General features: G+C 38.3%; 1 pseudogene; it reads left to right on the forward strand.

The window, feature by feature from the left end:
- The first annotated feature begins 48 nt into the window (after positions 1–48).
- On the forward strand, positions 49–160 carry LOC126002885 (uncharacterized; annotated as a pseudogene).
- Positions 161–18,756: the final 18,596 nt, after the last annotated feature.

Here is an 18,756-nt window from a genome sequence, read left to right on the forward strand (position 1 = left end):
CTTTTAATTTTTTCTAATAATTACATTGCTTACTTAAAATTGCATTTCTTACTTACCTGGCAGGGGCGGGGCTCACCCATCACACTCCGGGTGTTCTGACCCCTGCGATTTCCCCAAATGTGGGAAACTCGACTGCATAATTTGTGGTAGTGGGGGACTGTATAAAAATTTAAAAAAAAAGAAAAAAATTGCATTTCATATTATAATCCTGTAACTTGCTTTTTTTACTCAAACAAAATAAAACAGCATAATATTGTATATATTACTAACGCAATGAAAAGGACTTTTCCTGGAAGTTCGTGCTATCTTCAAATAACTTTAAAAGCTGATACAAGCTAAAGCCAAATAAGATTTGATGATCATAGAGAAAACATTCTAAATGTCCCATGACTGTATGGCACCTCCTACCAAATTACTTGCATCCTGCAAGGAAATGTTAACAATTTTCCTATCTCATTCGAAATGAGATATTACATAATCTTTAAAATATATATAATCTTAATGATCATAAGATTTAAAAATTATTGTAATATTCACCTTCATTGCGTAAGTGAGTGCTATTTCTGGGAAGGAAGCATCCATCTCTCAGGACCAATGCTCCTGAATTTAGCTTCAGCATACTGAGAACAGAATGAAATGCTAACTTCTTCATGAGACTGATACCATCTTTCTGTTGAGACCTCTCTCCTATTACCTTGTCTGCCCCAACCGAGTTTGAATTTTCATCTTTCTGAGACAGAGGAGGACTTGCAGGACCTTGGTTCTAATCTTTGCTGTTCTTATCGAGTGTTAGTAGATCTTTTTTTTTGTTTGTTTTGTTTTGTTTGTTGATTTTTTGGGTTTTTTTGGGCCACACCTGGCGGCACCCAGGGGTTACTCCTGGCTATCTTCTCAGAAATAGCTCCTGGCAGGCTTGGGGGACCATATGGGATGCTGGGATTCGAACCAACCACCTTAGGTCCTGGGTTGGCTGCTTGCAAGGCAAACACCACTGTGCTATCTCTCCGGCCCCGTTAGTAGATCTTTTTAAAAAGTAATGTTTCTTTGTTTGCTGTATACTCATGGGGCCATTTGCAGAGATGTTAAATGGTTATGTTTCCTCAATTTTTCTAGGGAGATGTTCTTTTCTGTTATGTTCAGGGTCCAGGCCCAGTGATTCTTAGCCAACTGTGCAAGGAAGTTCAATGCTAGGACCCTAGGAATTAGAGATGCTTGGAGCCAACGATTCCAGGGACTACCAAGGACACTGTAGTGGTGTACAGGGGAACTCAGGGCCACATGTTTTAACTATGGGGGTGAGAGTCATGTGATCACAGGATTCCAATTTGGGACCAGCACATGCAGAGCATGTACCCTGGACCACTCTACTAATCTCCCTGGCCCACATGCATTTGTTGATAATTATTTCCTGTTTTGTTCTAGGATATAGAGATGTATCTACATATATATCTATATGTAATGACATAAGGACAAGGTTTTTGTGTGTTTTTTTATATAATTTAAAAATATAATCTTAGCGTTTTTTTTTATTTTTTGTTTTTGTTTTTGTCCAACTAAGGCTTTTACAGTGACAGTATTATTTCTAGATTTCCAGAAGGTGGTGCTATAATTACACGCAGAAAGCAAGTTTGTAGTTTTAAAATAATAGTTATTTAACTTTTATCATTTTGATTACACTGGATTTTCAGTTTTTGTTTTTGTTTGGTGGGGAGAAGTTGGGACCACACCAGGGATGCTAGGCATTAATCATGGCTCTGTACTTAAGAATCAATAGAGGTAGTGCTTGGGGCCCATATGGGAAGCTAGGGATTGAACTGAGTCAGCCAAGTAGGCAAGTACCCTACCTGCTGTACTGTTTCCAGCTCATTTCAGTAACATTTTATTTTATTTTGGTTTTTGGGTCACACCTGGCAGCGCTCAGGGGTTACTCCTGGCGCTGTGCTCAGAAATCGCTCCTGGCAGGCTCAAGGGACCATATGGGATGCCGGGATTTGAATCATTGACCTTCTGCATGAAAGGCAAACACTTTACATCCATGCTATCTCTCTGGCCCTTCAGTAACATTTTCTAAAGTAGAAGTTCTTAAACTTTTCATGGGTGAGGTTGAGGTGGGGGGAGTGAGGGAAAGAGAGAGAGAAAGAGAAACAGAGACAGAGACAGAGAGAGCAAAACAGAGACTGTTATACCAAGCAGTTTTCAGGGATCTGTACCTTGCCCAGTGCAAACCCAGGCAATGTTCAGCCCCTGGATATCTCTTTGGAACATTACACTTTCTTTTCTATTTGAGTCACCTAGAGAGTTTTTACATTAATAGTATGTTACAAATAGTTTAAGTCACATGGTTGAGGGCCAGCCACAACTGTGACAATTACATCAAAATACCCTGAAAGTAGGTCCTAGTCTTCAGAGCTTTAACTTACTTTTGGACCTCCCAAGTAGTTCTCAAGGGGCCTATATGCCACTCTGGCGATTCTTGGCCAACTAGATAACTGGGTAGACATTTGATGCAAAGGCCTGAGTATGCCATGCTGCTCTGGTCCTGTAGTGCTGGACATTCCAGGGTTTCACCCAGTGATGCTTGTTTATCTCTTTGTTTTGTTTTGGGCCTGAGCGATGCTCAGGGGTTATTCATGACTCTTTGCTTAGAAATTGCTCCTGGCAGGCTCAGAGGACCATATGGGATGCCAGGGATCAAACCCAAGTCTGTCCCGGGTCGTCTGCATGCATAGCCCTAACCCTGTGCTATCACTCCAGCCCAATGCTTATCTCTTAAACATTCAGTAATGCAATAAAAGGCAAAGCACACTTATTTGAGGTAAAATAAATTCCACGTGGATAAAAAAGAATTGGCCTGAGGAGAGCTAGAATAGATGTTTTGCATTCAGGAGCCTTGGGCTCTTCCTTGGTGCCACATGATCTCCCTGCATCCCAGCACTTTTACAGGTGTGGTTTTACATACCCCAATGTCTGGAAGGTGTGTGATGATTAATGCCAACAAGCTTAAGCTATTTGGGGGGAAGAGTGGGGCCATACTTTCTGGTGCTTAGAGCTTACTTCTGGCTCTCTGTTCAGGGAACTATATGTGGTGCTGGGGATGGAACCAGGCCCAATCTTGTGTGAGGCAAGTGCCCTAAACCTAGTTCTGTCTCTTCAGCCCCTAAGCTGTTCTTTTTTTTTTGGGGGGGGGGGCACTCCCAGTGATTCTCAGGGATTATGCCTGGCTATGCCCTCAGAAATTACTCCTAGCTTGGGGACCATATGGGATGTCAGGGGATCGAACCGTGGTCTTTCCTAGCTTGTGTAGGCAAGGCAAATGCCTTACCCCTTGTGCCACCACTCTAGCCTCCCTAAGCTACTCTTGACTGTGTATAAACTGGTTGTCAGTTCTGTTCTCTGGCAAGTCCACAATCATTAGCTCTTGTGATCCAGACAAACAATAGTTTGCTTGATGTGTACCTACACAATTGCTTAATTAGTCTAGTACAATGGTTTTTGACCTAATTCACAAGAGACAAATAATACAGTTTCTCTGTAATTGGTTCATTTTAAAGTTTTTTTCCACAGATGTTAACTTTTTCACTATGAAAAAATAAACTTTTCCAGAAATGATTTAATCTAGGTCTTCTAGTTTATATACATGAATATTTGTACACTGACTAATGATTTTTAAAATAAATTATATTGTAACAATAAGTTATACTTTTTAATATCTTAGTTTGCAATATTATGCTGAACTTTCTCTTTGGATGGAGGTGCCACACCTGGTGGTACTTGGGTGCTACTCTAGGCTTAGTACATAGGGGTTACTCCCAGCAGTGCTAAGGGACCAGGTAAAGCTGAAAATCAAATCCAGGTTCCCTATTTGCAAAATGCATTCTCAACTCTGTTGAGGTCTCTGATCCTAGTTTTCTCTTTTGAGAAATGTGAACTCTAAACACTAAACACTAAACTAAACTCTAAATGCTAAACTCTAAACACTAGAGTACTTTTGAGAAAAGTACTAAGATTATTATTAGTGCTTAGTTTATTATATTGTGCTCATTTGAACTTAAATTGAATATGAACTTTAATAATTAAACACAACTGGAAGCAACTGTATAGACACAACTCTAAAATTAATTCAGTTGACAGTGATAGTCAAATTGGGCCAGGGCAGTGGGCTATAGTATGGGACCATATGCACTGGAGCTTAGGGGCTCCTGGTTCCATGGCTATGCTTAACCATATACAGTGTTGGGGACTGAACCACAATTAGAACCTCAAGCAAGGTAAATGCCTCCTTACCCCCTGAACTCTCTCTCCAGGAGTTCTTAAACCATTTTTTTATTATCTACTTTAAAAAAGCCTTATTTATGTAAATGAGAAAAGGCATTATATATTGTATTAAATGGATTGAATTTATATATACTATGTAGGTTAGAATCATTTGGCAAGTAATCACAAATTGACTTTTATAGATTTTTTGGGAAGGTTGGGCCACACCCGGTTGATGCTCAGGGGTTACTCCTGGCTATACACTCAGAAATTGCTCCTGACTTGGGGGACTATATGGGATGCCAGGGTATCAAACCGCGGTCTCTCTTAGGTTAGTGTGTGCAAGGCAAATACTCTACCGCTTGCACCACCACTCCGGCTCCAATTTTTTTTTAATATTTTATTGAAGCCATTATGATTTACAAAGTCCTTCATAGTTGATTTTATGTATATGATGAATCAGTTCCATTACCAATGTCTACCTCCCTCCACTAATGTTCCCCAAGTGCATGCCATACCATTCCCCTTGCCACCTGTCTGCCAGGCACATTATAAGTCTAGATTGTTAAAGTTTCTTCTGATTCCATTGTTGTTGCTTTGGGCTTGGATATTTAGTTCTGTACTGTTTTTGTTTTTTTTTTTTATCTCCACCAATGCACCTCAGACTGCTTGGCCCCTGGCCCCCCATCCTTTCATATTTGTTCTTCTCTTCCATCAGTTTTTTCTTTCTTTTTTAAAATTTTTTATTTAAAGAAAATGCATCACATATTTGACATAACTGATATTAATGCATTTGTTTCAAGATGATAGGAAGAAAAGTTATTTAAAAATAAGAAAATAGAAAGAAATACTAAAAAATTAAAATAAAAGAGAAAAAAAAGAAGTTCAGTAGCAAGTATATTTGTGACAATTATATCTCCAATGATGTCATTAATACAATAACAAGGTTTAGTAAGCTCTTTTATTTTAAAGATAGGAAATAAAAATATAATTTAAAAAGGTGTGTATGGCAGTTGTTGTTGTTTGCATAGGCACAGCAAAATATGGGAGAAATGAAAGGAAACACCTTTGGCCTAAAAACAGGGAGACCTTACTCATGAAGTATTCTGGCACAAGACCAATTCCAAGCTCCAGGCATACTAAGCTGTCCAAACCCAAAGTCTTTCTCTGTGGTTCCAGTAAAAGCTCTTCACAATCATGGTTCTTACTTTCAGGTTTCTGTAGTTAAAGATCCTGGTTTCTGTACAGATCCTGTGTTGAAGTCAGGGTGACATGGAGCATCTTCTGGTTTCTTCTCACTATTAGGTGGCAATGCAGAGTACCCTGCCCTGAAAGTAGGTTGTTGCTGTTATAACAAACCACTCTGGAGTAAGTTGCTGCCAGAGTAGCAGTAGGACTTTCCCTGATAGAAGTTCTATTTCTGGTGATGGTGTAGAAAATTGTGGTTATTTCCATAGATGATATCCAAGGTTCAGGGGTGAATGGTCAATGTCCTATCTGAAGCCTAAGCCAAATTCACTATGACAAGTGTTCAGTATAAGGCCCCACTGCAGTATGAAATTTATGTGTTCCTTTTTCTATTATGTAAGAACTAGTTTGTGCATGTAAGATTTCCCCATTTTAATGTGCCTATGCAAAAAGGAGCAATACCACAAGGTATTACTGGTGCATATGAAGGCAGAGGTAACAGGCCCAACAGTCTCTATAACCTTGTTCTAATGTGAACTCTAAACACTAGAGAAACTTATCTACTAAAATTATCTACTAAAGAGATCCCCCAAATGGAGGAAATTTCTGCTACATAAGAAGATATTTAACGGTTTGTGACATCAGGCTGGGAAAATTCATGAAACTACGCCTGCCCAGTGGGGCCCAACTGTGAAAAACTGTGAGTGCTACCTGTGTATGTCTATCTACTGTCTCTTGCTGAAACTCTTGGGAGTGGGCCGAAAAGAGGCTCCAAAAACTTGCTCTCCCAGAGGCCATTTTCAGGGTGGGACTCCAGAACATAAAAACCGGCTAGCTTTTGCAGAAGCCGGGTCCCCTGTTTGTGACATCAGGCTGGGAAAATCCACGAAACTATGCCTGCCCAGTGGGGCCCAACTGTGAAAAACTGTGAGTTCTACCTGTGTATGTCTGTCTACTGTCCTCTTGCGTGAAACTCTTGGGAGTGGGCCGAAAAGAGGCTCAAGCAGAGCACTTTTGCTCCGCTTGGCTACACAGCTGTGTGCTCTTTCTAAGAAAAGAACACCTTCGCAACAAGAAGAAAAAATCACACTAAGAACTGTGCTATATCACAGAAGCAAGCATTTCTCTCCAGACTGTCTTCTCTGTTGCATACTCGGGCCTAAGATTTGATCCAGTGTGAGGCTTCATCCACGGAGGACTCCCCTTCCTTAGAGGCAAGTCAGCCCATCCAGAAAGGGCAGAGCCAGAGGAGTGTGCTGCCTGCATCATATAGCCAATGAATACCACCACAACACGTAGAAAAACCCACAATACAAGTGTGACAATGGGGAAACATCGCAGGTCAGCATCAGACATACAGAATGAAGATGACAATTCTGAGGACCAGATAATTACCAACCAACTAATCAACCTCTCAGATAAGGAATTTAGACTAGCAATATGGAAGATGCTCAATGAACTCAAAGAAACCATGGATAGAGTTGAACAGAACACTAATAAGAACCAAGAAAATATGAAGACAGAAATCACAAAACTCCAAACTGAAACAACATGTCAAATAACAGGCCTGAAAAAGTCAGTAAACGAAGTGAATGACAAAATGGATAAGCTCTGGGACAGGGTATCAGAAGCTGAGAATAGACTTGGTGCTGTGGAAGATGAGATACATAACAATTCCATACAGCTGGAGAGATTGGACAAAAAACTTAAAGCAAATGAGCAGACAATGGAAAAATTAGTCAAAGAATGGGAACAGATGAAAATAGAAGTCTATGATAAGATCAACAGAAACAACTTAAGAATCATTGGAGTCCCAGAGACCCAGGAAGAAAATTTCCAGGAAGAATCAACAGTCAAGAACATCATTAAAGAGAAACTTCCAGAGCTAAAGAATATAGGTGATCAAATCCTGCATGCTCGAAGAGTACCAACCAAAAGAGACCCCAGAAAAACCACCCCAAGACACATCCTAGTCACAAAGACAAATCCCACAGATAGAGACAGAATTCTGAAAACAGCAAGATCTAAACGGGAAATTTTTGGGCCGGGCGGTGGCGCTAGAGGTAAGGTGCCTGCCTTGCCTGCGCTAGCCTAGGATGGACCACGGTTCGATCCCCGGCGTCCCATATGGTCCCCCAAGCCAGGAGTGACCTCTGAGTGCATAGCCAGGAGTAACCCCTGAGCGTCACCAGGTGTGGCCCAAAAAAACCAAAAAAAAAAAAAAAGGGGGGGGGAATTACGTTCAAGCAAGCATCCTTGAGATTTACAGCAGACCTGTCACCAGAAACACTCAATGCCAGAAAGCAGTGGTGGGATATTGTGACAAAACTGAATGAAATGAATGCTTCACCCAGTATAACCAGCAAAACTCACTTTCCGGTTTGACAGAAGAATACATGGTTTCACAGACAAAAGCAGCTCAGAAACTTTACAGACTCCAAACAAGTCTTAAGAGAAAAACTGAAAGACCTAATTTAAGACAAGACTAACCAAAAGACACACCAAATTTTGATATAAAGATGGCATTAAATCCCAGGACAATTCTTTCTCTCAACGTCAATGAACTAAATGCACCAGTCAAGAGACACAGAGTGGCTAAATGGATCAAAAAACTCAATCCAACCTTCTGCTGCCTACAAGAAATGCACCTGAATAGTCAGAACAAACATAGACTCAAAATAAAAGGCTGGAGAAAAATTATCCAAGCAAACAACACCCATAAAAAAGCTGGAGTGGCCATACTAATATCAGATAATGCAAACTTTATACTCAGGAAGGTTGTAAGGGACAAAGATTGACATTTTATATTAATCAAGGGGTATGTAGAGCAGGAAGAAATAACTCTCCTAAACATATATGCACCGAATGAGGGGCCAGCAAAATATTTAATACAACAGTTGGCAAATCTGAAAAATAATATCAATAGCAACACAATAATTGTAGGGGACCTTAACACGGCTTTGTCAACACTGGATAGGTCAACCAGACTGAAACCGAACAAGAATATACTAGACCTGAGGAGAGAAATGGAAGAAAGAGGCCTAGTGGATATATATAGGACACTCCATCCCCAGAAACCTGGATACACATTCTTCTCCAATGTACATGGGACATACTCCAGGATAGACTACATGCTGGCACATAAAACATACCTCCATAATATCAAGAGGATAGAAATTTTGCAGACTACCCTCACTGACCACAAGGCTCTGAAATTATTTGTGAATTCCTAAGGGACTCAGAAGAAAAACTTTAACACCTGGAAGTTAAACAGCCTCATACTCAATAACCAGTGGGTCCAAGTTGAAATCAAGGAGGAAATCAAAAGCTTCCTGAAAACAAATGACAATAAAGACACAAACTATCAGAACTTGTGGGACACAGCAAAAGCAGTACTGAGAGGAAAATTTATAGCTTTGCAAGCACACATCAGGAAGGAAGAAGGAGCTTACCTGAGTAGCTTAATGACACAGCTAATAGAACTAGAAAATGCTCAACAAAAGGACCCAAAAATAGGAAGACAGAAGGAAATAACAAAGCTGAGAGCAGAAATCAATGAAGTGGAAACCCCCCCCCCCAAAAAAATCCGAAAGATCAACGAAAGCAGAAGTTGGTTCTTTGAAAAAATAAACAAGATTGATAGACCACTGGCAAACCTAACAAAGAAAGAGAGAGAGAGAGAAACTTGATAACTCGTATTAGGAATGAAAAAGGGGAGATCACTACTGATATGACAGAGATTCAAAGGGTAATCAGAAACTACTTTGAGAAACTCTACGCCACTAAAAATGAGAACCTGGAAGAAATGGATACATTCTTGGACTCTTATAATCTTCCACGATTGAAGGAAGAGGATGTAGCATATCTAAACACCCCCATCACCATGGATGAAATTAAAACGTTAATCAAATGTCTGCCGAAAAACAAAAGCCCAGGCCCAGATGGATTCACCAATGAATTCTTTCAAACTTTCCAAGAGGAACTACTACCAATCCTGGCAAGACTCTTTCATGAAATTGAACAAACAGAAACACTTCCAAATAGCTTTTATGAAGCCAACATCACCTTGATACCTAAACCAGAAAGAGACACTACAGAAAAAGAAAATTACAGACCAGTATCGCTGATGAATGCAGATGCAAAGATCCTCAACAAAATCCTGGCAAATAGGATTCAATGCCTCATTAAGAAGATCATCCACTACGATCAAGTAGGTTTCATCCCAGGAATGCAAGGCTGGTTTAACATCCGTAAATCTATCAACATAATACACAACATCAATAACAAGAAAAATAAAAACCACATGATCATATCAATAGATGCAGAGAAAGCATTTGATAAGGTCCAACACCTATTCTTGATCAAAACTCTCAGCAAGATGGGAATGAAAGGAACCTTTCTCAATATAGTAAAGGCTATCTACCATAAGTCAATGGAGAAAAACTAAAAGCCTTCCCTCTAAATTCTGGCACAAGACAAGGCTGTCCTCTCTCACCGCTCCTATTCAACATAGCAATGGAAGTACTGGCTATAGCGATTAGGCAAGAAAAAGATATCAAGGGAATCCAGATAGGAAAGGAAGAAGTCAAGCTCTCACTGTTTGCAGATGACATGATACTCTACTTGGAAAACCCTAAAGACTCTACCAAAAAGCTTCTAGAAACAATAGACTCATATAGCAAGGTGGCAGGCTACAAAATTAACACACAAAAATCAATGGCCTTTCTATACACCAATAGTAATAAGGATGAAATCGACATTAAGAAAACAACCCCATTCACAATAGTGCCACACAAACTCAAATACCTTGGAATCAACTTGACTAAAAATGCGAAGGACCTATACAAAGAAAACTATAAAACTCTGCTCCAAGAAATAAGAGAGGACACTCGGAAATGGAAACGCATACCCTGCTCGTGGATTGGCAGGATTAACATCATCAAAATGGCAATACTCCCCAAGGCATTATACAGATTTAATGCTATCCCTCTAAAGATACCCATGACATTCTTCAAAGAAGTGGATCAGGCACTTTTGAAATTCATTTAGAACAATAAACACCCTGAATAGCTAAAGCAATCATTGGGAAAAAGAATATGGGAGGAATTGCTTTCCCCAACTTTAAACTGTACTACAAAGCAATAGTTATCAAAACAGCATGGTATTGAAATAAGGATAGGCCCTCATATCAGAGGAATAGGCTTGAATGCTCAGAAAATGTTCCCCAGACATACAATCACCTAATTTTTGATAAAGGAGCAGAAAATCCTAAATGAAGCAGGGAAAGCCTCTTCAACAAGTGGTATTGGCACAACTGGATAGCCACTTGCAAAAAATTGAATTTAGACCCCCAGCTAACATCATGTACGAAGGTAAAATCCAAATGGATTAAAGACCTTGATATCAGCCCCCAAACCATAAGATATATAGAACAATACATAGGCAAAACACTCCAGGACATTGAGACTACAGGCATGTTCAAGGAGGAAACTGCACTCTCCAAGCAAGTGAAAGCAGAAATTAACAGATGGGAATATATTAAGCTGAGAAGCTTCTGCACCTGAAAGGAAATAGTGCCCAGGATACAAGAGCCACCCAATGAGTGGTAGAAACTATTCACCCAATACCCATCAGATAAGGGGCTAATCTCCAAAATATACAAGGCACTGACAGAACTGTACAAGAAAAAAACATTTAATCCCATCAAAAAATGGGGAGAAGAAATGAACAGACACTTTGACAAAGAAGGAATACAAATGGCCAAAAGACACATGAAAAAGTGCTCCACATCACTAAGCATCAGGGAGATGCAAATCAAAACAATGATGAGATACTACCTCACACCACAGAGAATGGCACACATCACAAAGAATGAGAACAAGCAGTGTTTGAGGGGATGTGGAGAGAAAGGAACTCTTATCCACTGCTGGTGGGAATGCCATCTAGTTCAACCTTTATGGAAAGCGATATGGAGATTCCTCCAAAAACTGGAAATCGAGCTCCCATACGATCCAGCTATACCACTCCTAGGAATATACTCTAGGAACACAAAAATACAATACAAAAATCCCTTCCTTACCCTATATTCATTGCAGCACTATTTACCATAGCAATACTCTGGAAACAACCAAGATGCCTTTCAACAGACGAATGGCTAAAAAAACTGTGGTACATATACACAATGGAATATTATGCAGCTGTCAGGAGAGATGAAGTCATGAAATTTTCCTATACATGGATGTACACAAAATCTATTATGCTGAGTGAAATAAGTCAGAGAGAGAGAGAGAGAGAGAGAGAGAGAGAGAAACGCAGAATGGTCTCACTCATTTATGGGTTTTAAAAAAAATGAAAGACATTCTTGCAATAATATTCAGACACAAAATAGAAAAGAGCTGGAAGTTCCAGCTCACCTCAGGAAGCTCACCACAAAGAGTGATGAGTTTAGTTAGAGAAATAACTACATTTTGAACTGTCCTAATAATGAGAATGTATGAGGGAAATGGAGAGCCTGTTTAGAGTACAGGCGGGGGTCGGGTGGGGAGGAGGGAGACTTGGGACATTGGTGATGGGAATGTTGCACTGGTGGGTGGTGGTGTTGTTTACATGACTGAAACCCAAACACAATCATGTATGTAATGAAGGTGTTTAAATAAAAAAAAAGATAAAAACGGAAGATATTTAACAAGAGTTATACCTATTAAGGAAATACATATAAAGATATATTCAAAGGAGTTATACATGTCCTCTTTATGTCTTTTGAAATAGTCGGGGCCATTCAGTTTCTTTTCTTCTTTTCACCTTACTCTTGGGCCAAGGGTATTCAAGGCAACTCCCATTAAGACCATTGTCTTTCTTCATGAGTCTCTAATGAGGACTAGGACGAGTGATCTATATGGTAAGAAACTTGTTACAAAGAGTGGGGAGATGGTGCACATAGGATAGATAAGAGATCACAATGATAACGATAATTGGAAAGATAATTGGAAAAGATCAGTTTGGACAAGAACTGGGTGTTGAAAGAAGATAAAGTGGGCCTGGAGAGATAGCACAGCAGTGTTTGCCTTGCAAACAGCTGATCCAGGACCAAAGGTGGTTGGTTCGAATCCCGGTGTCCCATATGGTCCCCCATGCCTGCCAGGAGCTATTTCTGAGCAGATAGCCAGGAGTAACCCCTGAGCAATGCTGGGTGTGGCCCAAAAACCAAAAAAAAAAAAAAAAAAAGAAAGAAGATAAAGTGATATGCATGATATTCCTTCAGTAAGAACATTGCAAACAACGGTGTCTAAAAAAAATAGAAAGACAGAAAGAGAGAATATAAAAATGTTTGTAATAGGCAGGGGAGGGAGGGAACTGTGGACCTTCGTGGCAGAAAATATGTACTATCCAGAGGTGTTGGACATTGTATGACTGGACTTTAATCATAAATACTTTTGTGACTATCTCACAGTGATTCAACTAAAAATTATTCACAAAAATCTCTATTTTATATATCACTATGGTAATCCTTTACCATTCTTTCAAGTTTTCATTGTTCTCTCCATTTTCATTTTTGCTATGTCATTTATTATATTATCCATCTAAGTTTCTTCCCTTGGATATCCTCAACTCCTTATTTCTATGAAAAGTTATTTCTTTATCTTCAATTTCATTTCTGAGATAATTGTCAGTTCCCATCTTTTGTTTCCTACTTTGCACTACCAAATATATTCTTCTAATATTTTATCCACAGATGCAGGTGTTTGCTTTCATCATCAAAAATGGTTTGCTTTTGTGCTATTATAGAAACTCTGTGTGATGTTGTCATAATTTTTTTGTTGATTTTGGAACGGCTTCTTCCTGTACCAACAATAAGTTAACATAGAAAAACATGAGTTTGTCAATCTTGTTTATTTTATTTTATTTTTTGGTTTTTGGGTTACATCCAGCTGCGCTCAGGGGTTACTCTTGGCTTTATGCTCAGAAATAGCTCCTGGCAGGCTTAGGGGACCATATGGAATGCCGGGATTCTAACCACTGACCTTCTGCATGCAAGGCAAATGCTTTACCTTCATGCTATCTCTCCGGCTCCAATCTTGCTTATTTTTTCAAAGAACCAACTTTTGCTTTTGTTAATCTTTTGGATTGTTTTTATTGATTTCCACTCATCGATTTCTGCTCTAAGCTTTGTTATTTCCTTCTGCTACTTATTTTTTGTTCCTTTTGCTGATCATTTTATAATTTTATAAGATGTGTTCTTAAGCTTTTTATATAGGTCCCTACTTTTTTTTTGATGTGAGCTTGCAAAGAAATACATTTTCTTTTTTTTTGGTTTTTGGTTTTTGGTTTTTGGGTCACACCCGGCAGTGCTCAGGGGTTACTCCTGGCTCTACTCTCAGAAATCACTCCTATCAGGCTTGGGGGGCCATATGGGATCTAGGGATTTGAACCATCGTCCTTCTGCATGCAAGGCAAATGCCTTACCTTCATGTTATCTCTAAGCTCCAGTACTGGAAGTTCTTACTATAGCAATTAGACAAGATAAAGATATCAAGGGCATCTGGATAGAAGAGAAAGAAATCAAGATCCCACTGTTTACAGATGGCATGATACTATATTTAGAAAACTCTAAAGACTACCAAAAAGCTTCTAGAAACTAGATTTATAAAGCAAAGTGGTAGGCTACAAAATTAACATGCAAAAATCAATGGTCTGCTTGTACAGCAATAGTGATAGAGAAAAAAAATGGACATTAAAAATACACTCCTATTTACACTAGTTTCAAAAAAACTCAAGTATCTTGGAGTCAACTTAACTAAAGAGGTGAAGTATCTATACAAATAAAACTACAAAGCCCTGCTTCAAGAAATAAAGGAGGACACATAGAAATGAAGACACATACCCTGCTCATGGATTGGGTGGATTGATATTAAAATGTCAATACTTCCAAAGCATTGTACAGATCTAATGCAATCCCTCTAAAGATACCCATGACTTTCTTCAAAGAGTGAATCAAACATTCCTGAAATACATTTGGAACAATAAACGCTAATGAATAGCTAGAGCAATCCTTGGGAAAAGGAACTTTAAATTGTATTACAAAGCTATAGTCATTAAAACAGCATAGTATTGGAATAAAGACCCTCAGATCAGTGAAATAGACTTGAGTATTCAGAGAATGTGCCCCCAATATACAATCAATTAATTTTTGATAAAGGGGCAATAAATGCAAAATGAAGCAAGTAAAACCTCTTCAAGAAGTGGTGTTGGGACAACTGGTCAGCCAATTGCAAAAAAGCAAACTCAGACCTTCATCTAACACCCTGCACAAAGGTCAAATTCAAATGGATCAAATACCTTGATATCAGGTCTGTAATAATAATAATAAGGTATATAGAACAACACATAGGTAAAATACTCCATGATATTGAAACTAAAGGAATCTTCAAGGAGGAAACATCACTTTTCAAACAAGTGGAAGTGGACATAAACAGATGTGACTATATTGAGCTGAGAAGCTTCTGCACCTCAAAGGAAATAGTGACTAGGATACAAAAGCCACCCACAGAATGGGAGAAACTATTTAGGTATGGGGCTAATATCTAAAATATGCAAGGTACTGACAGAAGATAACAAGAAAAAACATCTAATCCCATGAAAAAATGGGGAGAAGAAATGAACAGACACTTTGCAAAAGAAGAAATACAAATGGCCAAAAAGCACATGGAAAAAATACTCCACATTACTAATCATCAGAGAGATGCAAATCAAAACAACTATGAGGTATCATCTCATGCCACAGAGACTGGCACATATCATAAAGAACAAGAACTCTCAGTGTTGGCGGGGAGGTGAGAGAAAGGAACTTGCATTCTCTGCTGTTGGGAATGCGTCTAATTCAGCCTTTATGAAAAACAATATGGAGCTTCATCAATAAACTGGAAATTGATATCTCATATGATCCAGCTATACCACTCCTAGGGATATATCATAAGAACACAAAACTACAATTCAAAAATTCCTTCTTCACAGTTATATACATTGTAGCTCATTTACATTAGCCAGACTCTGGATACAATCCAGAAGCCCTTCAACAGGCGAATGTCTAAAGAAACGGGTACATATACACAATTGAATACTTGTAGCCATCATGAAAAATAAAGTCATAAGATTTTTCTATACATGGATGAATATGAAAACTATTATGCTGAGTGAAATAAGTGAGGGGGAGAGAGATAGACACAGAATAGTCTCACTCATCTATGGGTTTTAAGAAAAATAAAAGACATCATTCTAATAATGCCCAGAGAGAATAGAGAAGAGGGCTGGAAAGACTGGCTCACAAAATGAAGCTCTCTACAAAGAGTGTTGAATGCAGTTACAGAAATAATTACACTGACAACTATGGTGACTATGTTAATGAGTGAGAGAAGTAGAATACCTGTCTCGAGTCAGAGGGGGTGGAGAGGGAGATTGGGAACATTGGTGATAGGAATGTTGCACTGGTAGGGGGAAAAAAGTGGAAAAAAAAGAAAAACATGAGTTTGGTGGCTTACTACATTTTTTAGTTCAAGCTCACCTTCTGTTGCTTTGATGCTTAGGTTCTTTTTTTTTTAATTTTTATTTTGACCATATTGGCTTACATATCTTTCACAGTAGTATTTTAGGTACATATTAACATTGAATCAGGGGAATACCCATCACTAAATTTGTCCTCCCCCCACCCCCGATGCTTAAGTTCTTTAATTAATGTCAATATGCTTAGGTGGATAGAAGAGAAATTAGGGGACAGAGCGATTGAACAGTGGTAGAGTGTTTGCTTGCACGCGGCTGACCTAGGTCTGACCACAGTTCTATCCCCGGCATCCCATATGGTCCCCCAAGCCAGGAGCGATTTCTGATAGCATAGTCAGGAGTAACCCTTGAGTGTCCCCGTATATGGCTCAAAAAAACAAAAACAAAAAATTAAGAGAAATTTGAGCAATTTTTTGGATGGTTCAGTTTTCTTTGTTTCTGTAGAAACTTTAGTTTCTACCACTTATCAACTTACCGTTCACATGCAAAACCAAAAGGGATCCTTTCCCTTCAAAGTTACTCCCCTTTACCTCAGCTATAGTACACCATATAGGGCTCCTTCCTTGCATATGGCCATGCTGGGTTCAATAAGCACTATCTATGATCCCTTGAGCCCCACCATGTGTGATCCCTGAGCCTAAAAAACAGGCCTAAAAAAACAAAGAAACACTTTCAAAGTAATTCCATGTTTGAATTTTTCCTGAGGAGTATTCAATTTCCAAATCTGATTGCATGTGTTTTCAAGGCTCTTTTTAATTCCCCATAGACAGAACTCTGAACAACCAGACTTTTTTTTTTTTTTTTTGGCTGCACTCTTTGGTCCAGAGGACTTACTCCTGGCTCTATTCTCATGTGTCACTCCTATCCACGCTCAGGGGAACAGTGAGGTGCCAGGGATCAAATTGGGGTCAGCCACCTGCAAAATAAGTATCTTAAACCCTGTACTATCTCTCTAGCCTTTCCAGATAATACAATTTAATCTCAACATTTCTGTCCTTGGGTTGATACTCTGTTTTGGACCATGATTTTCTCTTTATTTTCCTCCCTCAAGGGCCCAGTTAGTGCTTTGGAGGGGTCTTCAGGGGTGGCTCTGCTGGTTTCTGAATAGTTATTTTCCTATTCAAGTGCAAATTGAAGTATTCTGTTTTCTTCATGCTGTATGAAGGTTTTGTTAATTTTCTTTGATCTGTCAGATATTTAGAATAGATATGAAGAGTCTAGTTGAAGTGATTCATAAATTCCAAAATTAGCTAATTATCTGAGATACTTGAGAATATGTAATTGTTTTCCAGATCTTCACTTTTTGTTTTAAATTCCTTATAATTTCTAGTTGTCAATCATAATTATATCTATAAGAGAACTATATAAAGTAAATAAATTTTATTGTGTTCTAAAAAGCTATTTCTCATCTATTGACATCTTTTAGTTATTCCCTCTATGGAATAATCTCTCATATATATCTGCATAATCATATACTTTCATATATGTAGCAATTGTTTAGATGGCAAGTCACTCTAATCGACTTTATGAAATAGTTGCTGAGCACTCTTTATATAATAGGATTAACATAGCCTGGAGAGCCCTTGTCCTGTCTAAATTCTATTCTGGCTTTACTGACATACCTCACTTCCCTTGGTTTATATACTGTATTTACCAGCATAATTTAAAATATTTTTTCTGTTGTAAGTAGCTAACCATAACAATATAAAAGTTTGTTTTCAGGAAAACGACTTTCTTTTGTTCAAATACAACTTAGGAAAGCAAAAAAGGAAAGCTAAGAATGGGAGCAAAGCCTTTTAAAAAATATTTTGCTTTTCACAAAAGTTAATTTAATGTAAACTGTTTTTACTTATCCACAAACACAGTAATAATTTGTTATGACAAGGACAATTAGTGTATATAAATGTTTCTAAAGATAGAAAATAAAATGTAGCCTAGCTTGAATGAATATGACTACTTATGAAGTTCTTAATTAGGAGCCTTGTGATGCAAAGTGAATGCTAATGAGACTTACACATGTTGCATTGCTTGTTCTCATTTATATGATAGGAATAGGATAATGCTTTTTTATGCAATTTCTGTGGGCAAATCCTAAGGTTTCTGAAATAAATTCCAATATGGGGTACAGTAGAGAGGGTTCAAATAGGAAGCTGATAGTATAATAAAAAGGATTATTAGAGGGACAGGAAGAAAGCAGTGGAATTTCAGAAGTTAGGAATAGGGTGGAATGGTAAAATTTTTCTCATCAATTTTGAGGAGCTATTGGTGAGAACCATAAATGGGATGGACTGAAGCTAACCTTACGCTTTTTCCTTATGACTGTTCCATTGCCACCTTCATGTGATCTTATGTTTTTATTTAAGAACTAAGAAATATACCTGAGTCTATGAATATATACTTAACCCTAGAGGGTAAAAATATAAGCAAGAACAACAAAAATATAGGCTGGAATGCTAGATTATGGCCATCGGATCAGAGTAGTAACAAAAGCATAGAAACATTATTGTTTTCTTATGGTGATAGTAAAAATATCACTTATGGTGATATCAGTTATAGTGATAGTATAAATCCTTATATTTATATCTACTACTCTATTTTATACATTCCTCATATTTATCTTTATTATATATTTAGAAAAATAGTATTTCCTATATGAGGCTTACTAGGACTAAGTGGCTTATCTATAGACACAGATATAGTAAAAAATAGAAATTGTATCCATATATAATAGAATATTAAAAAGTATACAGTAATTCATTG

The sequence above is a fragment of the Suncus etruscus genome, chromosome 2 (assembly GCF_024139225.1).
Source record: "Suncus etruscus isolate mSunEtr1 chromosome 2, mSunEtr1.pri.cur, whole genome shotgun sequence".
NCBI lineage: Eukaryota > Metazoa > Chordata > Mammalia > Eulipotyphla > Soricidae > Suncus > Suncus etruscus.